Source organism: Schistocerca serialis, chromosome 4, assembly GCF_023864345.2.
Source record: "Schistocerca serialis cubense isolate TAMUIC-IGC-003099 chromosome 4, iqSchSeri2.2, whole genome shotgun sequence".
Lineage (NCBI taxonomy): Eukaryota > Metazoa > Arthropoda > Insecta > Orthoptera > Acrididae > Schistocerca > Schistocerca serialis.
Window position 1 is genome coordinate 627,870,007 of NC_064641.1, and position 11,579 is coordinate 627,881,585.

Below are 11,579 nucleotides of genomic sequence, written 5' to 3' on the forward strand. Positions count from 1 at the left end.
CCAGGAAGTATCATTCAAAGATCTTTGACCGTAAAGCTGGAATGCTGGAAGATGTGTGCGAGATGGGTTCCGAGAGTGACCACAGCGGTCACCAATGACGATGCGTTCACTCTTCACGCGAATTACTTCGGCGCTATGCAGATGTAAAGGACAACTTTTTGTATTCTATTGTTATGGGTGACGAAACCCGGACGTTAATTCTAATCTGAGCCCAAACAGCAATAACATGAACTGTGGCATTCCCCTTTTACCCAGGCAGCGAAAAATCAGACATACATAGTCTGCCAGCAAAATGAATTCCTCTTTTATCCAGGCAGCGAAGAATGAGACATATGCAATATGCCAGCAGAATCATCACACCTTTTTTGTGCTGGAAATAGATGTTATTGGACTAGTAAGGCTTTTGGGACAACAATATAGCTGATAGCATTTATGTTTCTTCTTTTTTTCATCGATTCTGTGTACAATCTGTTCATTTCTTATCAGTTTAGCTAATTTTCAATATCCTTCCATAGCGCCACAGCTCTAACTCTTCGATTATCTACTTCCCGGTTCTCTCAAAGTCCATGACTCTCTACCATACTATGTAGTGCTCCAAACGTACGTTCTCTGAAATTTCTTCCTCAATTTAAGGCCTTTGTTCGATACAAGTAGACTTATTTTCGCCAGGAATGTCCTCTTTGACTGTGTTACTCCATTTTTTATGTCCCACCTTGCTTCGTCTGTTACGTGCTATTTTTGCTACCAAGATATCAGAATTCCGTTATTTCAGCTACTTTGTGGTCACCAGTTTTTATCGCTAACCTCACTTCTGTCACTCATCAGCAGTTTCGTGTTTCTCCGGTTTACTCTCAATACATATTCTGTATTCATTAGATTGTTATTCCATTCGACATCCCCTGAAATTATTCTTCACTTTCATTGAGGAAAGCAATGTCATCAGCTAATCTTATCATTGATATCCTTTAAACTTGAATTTTAATCCCATTTTTGAACATTTCTTTCATCTCCATCGTTGCTCCTTCGGTATGTAGATTGAAGAGTAAGGTCGAAACACTGCATCCCTATCTTACACCCCAACGTACATCTTAATTCGATCACTCCGTTCTTGGTCGTCCATTCCTACTGTTTCCTCTCGGTTCTTGCACGTATTGTATAATGTCCGTCTTTCTCTACAGTTTACTCCTATTTTTCTCAGAATTTCGAACACCTTGCGCCACTTTACATAACTGAACGCTTTTTCTAGGTCGACAAATCCTATGAAGTCGTTTTTGTTTTTCTTGAGCCTTACTTCCGTTATCATATATTATTCCTTATACTCTCAGAACGTTGCTCTCCAATAGTAATCCGGATGGGACATCATCATCCGCCCACCAATAGTATGGAGTTTCCTCTTTGTAACTGTCATTTATTCCTTGGGCAAAAAGAATACTTAACACTATTATTCGTAATTCTGCCGAAGTTGCGATGAGTAAAAGCCTCTTTATTTTTTCTCGCCGCAACTTCGACAGAATTCCAGATAATAGTGTTGATGAAGGTAAGTTATTGAACCACTTTTCGCGTATCATGGTGGAGGTTGATAGAAGGAACATTTGGCCAGAAGCCAGCTCAACAACAATGTCAGGTGAAGATTGCGGTTCAATGCTTTCTCAGTCTCGGCACTCAAGCTGTTACATGGGGAGGCAAAAGTTGTCCCATCTCCTACAACAACACATCGATCGATATGAAAATCATGTGAATAAAAAATTTTCTAATTTTAATATTATGAAAATAAATATTTTTATTTGTTTCTTAAGGGAAAAAAACAAGCGAACCTGTTATTAGGTTCACCCTGGTATTTCCCTCTCAAAACAGTCATCTGTTTAGTCAACGGAAGATAAATGATCATTTTCGTTTCCTCCTGTTTTAAATTAATATTGAATATCCTGTCGACATCCACATCATGAAGAACAAAAAATTAGCTTTGTTGTAACATAAAATGGGAAAAAGCTCTGCCTGGTCATCTATAAGGAATGTTTCTAGCATTCGTCAATACAAGATGGGTAAACAGCAACAAACCGAGTTGAGCGCGTTTAGACGGGAATTTAGCCTTGGAGTGCGCTGATGTCTGTACGGTAGTCTGAAAATGAACTGAGTCAGTGCCGTCGTCATACCAAGTGTGCTATGTTTATTTGCTTCCACGATTTACGGCTAAAGTGCCCCCTCAGTTAGCGCGCCACAGCTAACGAGGAAGAATCAGCGATCCGGAGCATACCGGTGGCACGCAATAGGGCAGAATACCGTCTCGCGGTGACCGTCACTCTGCAATAGGAATGGTCAAACATTGCACATCTCGACGACAAGTTGGAATAGCGGCGTTAAATCGTAGTAATAAACGTTAAGTCGTAGTAATTCCAAAGTCAGTAGGCAAATTTCCATGTTCTGATGAAAATATTTCTGCGAAACATGAAAAACACAGTGTGAACTTGCACCGCAAATATTTCGGAAATGGAAAGTGCCATTGATGTGCGGATTTCACAGAATGGATTGGTGGTCATGGGTTCGTATTGCTGGCCAGTAAATAGATGGTAATAATACTTAGAAATTGTATATATTGTGCGAACACATACTTTTTAAATGGATCAATGCCTATTGACATTAACATCCCAAAAGTAGGGTAAATTAAAATGTCAGTGGTATCTTTTGCAGGTTTCTAGTGCGAGTCGTTTACGAGATATCGCATTTTGGAAAGTTCTCACACAGACATTTGTATAATACCTGTGGTAGCACACACTAAAGAACAACACAAGTCCATCGACTAATTATGTTGATTCCTACCAGAAACGAGACAACTGATTATCACAAGTTGTTTTGAGATTGACTACCAGCAGCAGCAATTGATGCTTTCAGTCTGGTGTAGGACGACCACTGCAAACGTGCTAGCATTTCAGCGGGTATGTTGGATCAGGCTGCAGCAATACGTCGTTGCACATCATTAAGTGTAGTTGGTATGCCCTTGTAGACAGCATCTTTAAATTTTACCCATAAAAAAAAAGTTTGCAGCGTCAAACCGAGGGAACGGGCCGGCCAAGATACAGGTCCTCAGCGTCCAATCCAACGATTTGGAAACAGTTCGGTAAATCATGCTGTAGTGCTTTGTGCACTATGGGCTGCCATCCTGTTGGTACCACAGGATCATCATAGTCTGCAAAGGGATATCTTCTAATATCCGTGGAAGATCGTCTGTTAGGAAGCTGCGATACTAGTGCGCGTTCAGTGTACTGTCTATGAAAAATGGGGCGTATGAGCTGATCATTCACTATCCAGCATCACACGTGTACACTCCATGGACGTTGACGTTCCATCTGATGAAACCAACGGGGTTGTCAAGAGACCTACAGTCCACGTTACGTAGCCGTTATTGGTAAATTTGGCTTCATCACGAAACAAGACACATGAAACATCTGGAATATCCAGTCTTAATTCCAACGTACAGATTGTAAGAGGTCCATGACTAAGGAGTTTATTGCTAGCGCACTCGAGCAGATGTAATTTCGAAGGATTGCTCACGCGCTGTCTGCGATATGTAAGCTATAAGAGAATCTCAGACCAGAGAGGAGTGTTGACTGCAGTAGGAACCGTGTGGCAGTAGGAGTAAGTAGTAGCGAGTAGTCTGGTGTAACGAGTTGGTTGGGCCGGTCGTGGGAAGCGATGGCAGTGCCTCAGCGATGTATTATAAGGGAAAAGCAGCTTCGCGCATATGTAGCATTGTTATATCAAGTCCCATGTAAATGTTTTTAAAAAGAAATCTCTTAAAAATAATCTTTCTTATAAAAATTAACTATTGACAATCATTCATCTCAATTTAAAGAATTTACTAATTTCTCCAATCCATGGTCATCCCGATTCTTATAAAGAAAAATCAGTTGTTTCTTTTTATACATGACAAATCTATCGGTCAGGATTGTACTGGGCTGTGCCAGAAAAATTTCTTATAGTAGCAGATATATATCCGTTATCCGGCGACCTTGTTGAGGTAAGAATTTTCAGTTTATTCAGTATGATCTTTCAGGGCCATGACGCAGCACTCCTGACGTCCAAAATATACTAGTTTTAAATTTACAGTCAATTTTTGAAAGGTTACATGTGAGTAACATTTTTTATTAGAAGGTAGTCACATTGTATTACTGGTAGGTTACGGAATAATAAACTGTTGGGAGGTTACGCTAAATGTGAATGTAATATTCGTATTTTTACTGTGGGTAGTTACACTAAACGTGAATGATATAATTATATATTTTTACTGTTGGGAGGTATTTTTTCTTACTGCGGGGAGGTTACACTAAATGTGAATTATATAATTATTTTAAACTTTGGGGAGGTTACACCTCCCCACAGTTACACCTCCCCACAGTTACACCTCCCCACAGTTACACCTCCCCACAGTTTAAAATAATCGTATAATTCACATTAACATTTAGTGTAACCTCCCCACAGTTTATTATTCCGTAACCTACCAGTAATACAATGTGAATAACCTCCTAATGAAAAATGTGACTCACATGTAACCTTTCAAAAATTGACTGTAAATTTAAACTGGTAAATTTTGGACGTCAGCAGTGCTGCGTCATGGCCCTGAAAGATCATACTGAATAAACTGAAAATTCTTACCTCAATAAGGTCGCCGGATAACGAATATATATCTGCTCCTATAAGAAATTTTTCTGGCACAGCCCAGTGCAATGCTGGCCGATAGATTTGTCGTGTATAAAAAGAAACAACTCATTTTTCTTTACAACAATCGGGATGACCATGGATTGGAGAAATTAGTAAATTCTTTAAATTGAGATGAATGATTGTCAAAAATTAATTTTTATAAGAAAGATTATTATTAAGAGATTTCTTTTTAAAAACATTTACATGGGACTTGATATAACAATGCTACATATGCGCGAGGCTGCTTTTCCCTTATAATACATCGCTGAGGCACTGCCATCGCTTCCCACGACCGGCCCAACCAACTCGTTACACCAGACTACTCGCTACTACTTACTCCTACTGCCACACGGTTCCTACTGCAGTCAACACTGCTCTCTGGTCTGAGATTCTCTTATAGCTTACATATCGCAGGCGCTAGCAATAGTCATGGACCTCTTACAAGATGTTAACACAATTCTCGTAATCGTTTTTCCATGCAGCTCTTTATAGAGAGAGACGTGACAGGGATGGAACCTATGTCGATGGAGAACACGTAGGACACTTCCCTGATACATGCCACTCCGTCGTGCGATTGCGCGGCAGCTACGGTGCACATCAACTGCAACAGCAGCAAGAGCATTAATTTCCTCCCCTTTGTTCGTTGCTTGTTTCCTTCTGTTACGTTGTCTAGGTATTACAACACCAGTTCACGTAACTGGTCGAAGAGATTGATAAATAACTGTCAGCCGGACGCTGTGGCGGAGCGGTTCTAGGCGCTTCAGTCCGGAACCCCGCTAGTGCTACGGTCGCAGGTTCGAATCCTGCCTCGGGCATGGATGTGTGTGATGTCCTTAGGTTAGTTAGGTTTAAGTAGTTCTAAGTTCTAGGGGACGGATGGCCGCAGATGTTAACTCCCATAGTGCTCAGAGCCATTTTTTTTAAAATAATTGTCGAGATGGTTGACGTTTATTGGGATATCTTGCCGCATACACTGTACAAGAACGAACGACATTCTTTCTACACTCTCCATATACTATGAGCATGTCGGCTTTTTCTCCGTTGGTGAATCTCATCGCCCACTCACGACCTACTGCTGCAACTCTCGCACTCTAACGGTCTAGCAAGTCGCAGTGCCACTCAAGGAACACACGAGTATGCTGTAAGCAAACATAACAACATCGTTCCTAGCAACTACGCAGTTGGAATGGCACAAACAAGTGTCAGTGTACGAACTTTTCAAAAAACGGTATCTCGTAAACGACTGGCACTACTATCCTGCAACAAACGCCACTGACCTACTTTATCCTGTTTTTAGTCTGTTGATGTCAATAGCCAATGCTTCATTTAAAACAGGTGTATGTTTGCAAAAAATTAGACTTTATAACTATTATTACAATCTGTTTACTCGCTAACAAAAAAAAATGGTTCAAATCGCTCTAAGCAATATGGGACTTAACATCTGAGGTCATCAGTCCCCTAGACTTAGAACTACTTAAACCAAACTATTCTAAGGATATCACACACATCCATGCTCGAGGTAGGATTCGAACCTGCGACCGTAGCAGCAGCGCGATTCCGGAGACTGAAGCGCCTAGAACCGCTCGGCCACAGCGGTCAGCACTGGCTAACAATACGAGCCCTTGACTAGCAATCCATTCTGTGAAAACAGCAAATGAATAGCACTTTCCATTTTGGTCAAATGTATGGTGCAAGTTTTAAGTGATTCACCCTGTATATTGGTCCGCAGATGCGAATAGCGATCATGTTTGGCAGGCGAGTAAAGCCTAGAACTGCCGAGAAAAAAATCTTAATAAAGCGAAAATGGAAATTGTTACACTGTGACCGAAACTGATAAACTAATGTGTCTACATTTACATCTATACTCCGCCAGCAACCTTACAGAGTGTGGAGGAGGGTGCTTGTGTACCAGTGTCGCTCCCCCGTATTCCTGTCCCAGTCACCCTTGGTTCGCGGGTCCGAGTCCACACCTCTGTTATATTTGGACTATAATTTCCTAGTTGCACGAGCTTAATTTCGGTATTTTATGAACTAAAAAAAATCATTCCTACAGACGAAGAATTATGTAAATACATGATGGGTACTGGGTGTGTCTACTTTTCAGGTGTACATCGCAACACAGCGTGCCCAGAGATTTCTGAAGGAAAGAGGATTCAGGGAACGAAAATTAGAATATCCGGAATGGATTGCAGACCTCGCATTTTAAGTGGACTTGACTGCACACTGCCTACAGTAAGATACTGCAAGGTGACGAATAACTTCTTTCTGATCTAATGAGGATGCATTTAAAAAGAAAATCGCATTAGCGAAGAGACACACTTCGACAAACACAGTCCAGTTTCCTAAGCTCACTAGGGAAAATGTGTTAGAAGAATTAATTGTGGCCTTGAAAGAATTACAAAGATGGCTTCATAAATGTTCTGAGGACACAGTGACTCTTACGTCTGTTTTCGACCTGTTTTCGAGACTTTTCCGTTTCAATTGAAAGCGACCCTGTGCATCTGCAGATGTAACTGATTGAGCTGCAAGGGAGTTTCGGTTTCAATGACAAATCCTTTTACGTCAAAACTGTCCAGGACGTCTACATTGCTATTCTCAGGTAGAGATTTCACATCTCCATAATGAGGTCGCAAAAGTGCTACAATATTTCGATGGGCCTATGAAATAAATAAATCACGATTACTTGACAACTTGAGTGCGAAAATCTGTGAAACTGTGTGCATCTGTCCGTATGCCGACAGTTTGTCCCAGGTAAAAGTGATGTCTTCAGTGCGTCAAAAACAGTTAAATAACACTGAAATTTGTTTTATTTCTGATCTACGGTGTTGAGAAATGTGAAACATAAAACCGAGTCATATGCAGTGCAACTGCACTGCCATGTAAACGTGGCGCATTCACAGCTTCCTCCTCTCCCCTCTCCAAGAGCGTGGCGGTTGCGGGAAGTCTGCAGCGAACCTGAGCGCTATGGCACTGATGCCGGGGCACGGTCCGCGAGCTGGTATCTTGGTTGCCCTGTTCCAGAAGAACTACATGACGAGAAGACCGTAGCATTGTTCGATTGACCCGGACGAATAGACAGGTGACAACGGCAGAAATATGGCAAGATGCTACAGCCATAGCGTCATCACTAGCAGTGAGTGGCATTCTGTGATGTTCAGCGATGTGTCCCACACTCTGATTGACGCCTTGTGTTCGTAGACGACCTGATGAAGTGGCATAGGAATCAACAGTTCTCAAAATCCATACCCTCCAACTCCTGGAATAACAATGTGGGGAAAGAAATGGAAACGAGCGTTTGGCGTCATTGGCCGGGAGGCCCCTTGCAGCGCAGGTCCGGCCGCCTTGGTACAGATCTTATTACATTCGACGCCACATTGGGCAACCTGCGCGCCGTATGGGGATGAAATGATGATGTAGACAGCACAACACCCAGTTCCCGAGAGGAGAAAATCCCCGACCCAGCCGGGAATCGATCCCGGGCCCGTAGGACGGCAATCCGTCACGCTGACCACTGAGCTATCGGGGCGGACACTGTGGGGATATAACAACGGGGCTGATTTGATTATATTGAAGGATGGCTGAATTTTCGATACTACGTGGGAAGAAGGTTAATCCTGTTGTCAAAAGCCACACGATCACGTTACCAAAAAGCAAATCCCAACACGATAATAAATGACCGTCACTGCACTGCACGCCACAGCGCCTTGAGGAATTTACGGATCCTTGACCGACCAACCCAACCCCCGACCTCTCCCACTGGCAGCGTCTGGGATGCCATGAGAAGACGTCAACTTTTACACCAGGTCCAGCCAGCAGTCGTCATCAACTAACGCAGCATGTTTTTCAGGCCAGGCAATGACTTCCTCTACAGGGCTTTAGACTGCTGTTTGCTTGCATTTCACAACAAATACGTAAGTGCATTCAGTCCATGGAGCCAAGCCTCATAATGATGTTGATAATGGACATCAGTGACATATAGACTGAATTTTAATCAGTTAACACAGCTATTTGATCAAAAGTATCAGGACAACCTTATGTAATGCGGAATTGACCAATAGATGACACGAGAGGCGAGACCCGCCAGTATAAAAGGACGTGGGGAGTGTCGTGTTATCAGTAGAGGAGCAGTGGCAGTAGAATGGGTCCGTGAGAAGAGTACAGTGGCAAAGAACATGGAGCAACTGGATGTCATCTGGGTAACAAATCTGTTGAGACATTTCAATACTTCTGAAGCTGCCCAAGACGACTGTTGGTAATGTGATTGCTCTGAGGGCTTTCATAAGGCTGCCACAGATATTTTCTCTTTTGCATATATCGAAAAATATTTATTTTCCGATTGCAATTATACACACGTCAAATGGTTCAAATGACTCTGAGCACTATGGGATTTAACATCGGAGGTCATCAGTCCCATAGAACTTAGAACTGCTTAAACCTAACTAACCTAAGGACAGCACACACATCCATGCCCGAGGCAGGATTCGAACCTGCGACCGTAGCAGTCGCGCGGCTCCGGACTGAAGCGCCTAGAACCGCTCGGCCACCGCGGCTGGCTATACACACATCAAAAAAGTTTTGCATCAGCTCGCTTCCGAGAGTTCCGGAACCTGTACAGAGAATTGGAAAAGAGATCAACATAAACATCATTTCCGCCCTTTTTATTGTTCATGAAAATCACACACAGACAGCGAGACCCTCAGAGGTGGTGTTCCAGATTTCTGTATACACCGGTACCACTAATACCCAGTAGCACGTCCTCTTGCACTGATGCATGCTGTATTCGTCGTGGCATACTATCCACAAGTTCATCAAGGCATTGTTGGTTCAGCTTGTCCCACTCCCCAACGGGAATTCAGCGTAGATCCCTCAGAGTGGTTGGTGGGTCACGTCGTCCATAAACAGCCCGTTTCAATCTTTGTTCAATAGGCTTCACGTCTGGAGAACATGCTGGCCACTCTAGTCGAGCAATGTCGCTATCCAGAAGGAAGTCATTCATAAGATGTGCACGATGGCGGCGCCAATTGTCGTCCATGAAGACGAATGCCTCGCCAATATGCTGCCGACATGGCTGCACTGCCGGTCGGAGGATGGCATTCACGTATCGTACAGCCGCTACGGCGTCTTCCATGACCACCAGCGGCGTGCGTCGTCCCCACATAATGCCACCCCTCCCTTCCCCCCAAAAAACAGCAGGGAACCTCCACCTTGTTGCACTCGCTGGACAGTACGTGTAAGACGTTCAGCCTGACCGGGTTGCCTCCAAACACGTCTCCGACGATTGTCTGGTTGTAGGCATATGCAAGACTCATCGGTGAAGAGAACGTGATGCCAATGCTAAGCAGTCTATTCGGCATGTTGTTGGGTCCATCTGTACTCCGCTGCATGGTGTCGTGGTTACAAAGATGGACCTCGCCATGGACGTCAGGGGTGAAGTTGCGCAACGTGCAGCCTATTGCACACAGTTTGAGTCGTAACACAACGTCCTGTGGCTGCACGAAAAGCATTATTCAACATGGTGGCGTTGCTGTGAGCGTTCCACCGAGCCATAATCCGTAGGTAGCGGTCATCTACTGCAGTAGTAGCCCTTAGCGGCCTGCGCGTGGCATGTCATCGGCAGGTCCTATCTCTCTCTATCTCCTCCATGTCCGAACAACATCACTTTGGTTCACTCCGAGACGCCTGGACACTTCCCCTGTTGAGAGCCCTTGCTGGCACAAAGTAACAATACGGTCGCGATCAAACTGCAGGATTGACCGTCTAGGCATGGATGAACTACAGACAACACGAGCCGTGTATCTCCTTCTTGGTGGAATGACTAGAACTTATCGGCTGTCAGACCCCCTCCGTCTAATAGGCGCTGCTCATGCATGTTTGATTACATCTTTGGGCGCGTTTAGTGACATCTCTGAACAGTCAAAGGGACTGTGTCTGCGAAAAAATATCCACAGTAAACGTCTATCTTCAGGAGTTCTGGGAACCGGGGTGATGCAAAACTTTTTTTGAAGTGTGTAGTAATATTCTCAGATAAAGCAAATGTTCAAAATAAATTAGAAAATCTATATTAACTTCAGTATTCTTATTTCTGTCTGTGACAAGTAAACTGCATTGATGAGCCCACCGAGACACTCTGTCATCTGGTGGCGTTGTCGCGAGGGATTAGACGAGCGGTCTTAGGCGCTGCAGTCATGGACTGTGCGGCTGGTCCCGGCGGAGTTTCGAGTCCTCCCTCGGGCATGGGTGTGTGTAAGCTTAGGGACTGATGACCCAAGCAGTTAAGTCCCATAAGATTTCACACACATTTGAACTTTTTTTTGCGTTGCGGTCACGTGACTCGGTAAGGAAAGTGCAAAACCGGACCACAGACGAATAGGGAGTAATACCTAGTAACGATACGGCCGAAAACGATTAAATAACTTATATAAGCGGCTTTGAGAAAAGGCAATTTTTTACGGCCCTGCACGTGGGAACAAGTATCTCGGAAATGGCGAAGCTAGCCGACTGTTCGCGTGCTACTGCCGTGAGCATCTTTGGAAAGTGGTTAGAGCTCGGTGAAAGAATGAGCGGGTGACAAAGTGCTAGACTTCAATGCCTTGTCACAGAATGTGGAAGTTGGAGTTTTGCCCGCTCTGTAGAGCAGAAGAGGCGGTAATCTGTGGCAGATCTGACGACAAAGTATAATGCTATACATGAAATGCATTCGCAGCTGCGAATATTGACAGCCGTCAGTTGTATAATGGAACCAGGCGATGAAAATTTGAGCCGGACCGGGACTAGAACCTGGATTTACCGCTTATCGCGAGAGGTCGCCTTAGCATTAGGCTAGCCGAACCAAGTCCCACGGCCAGACCCAGACTTCCATATGTCGTCAAACAATGTCTGCAACC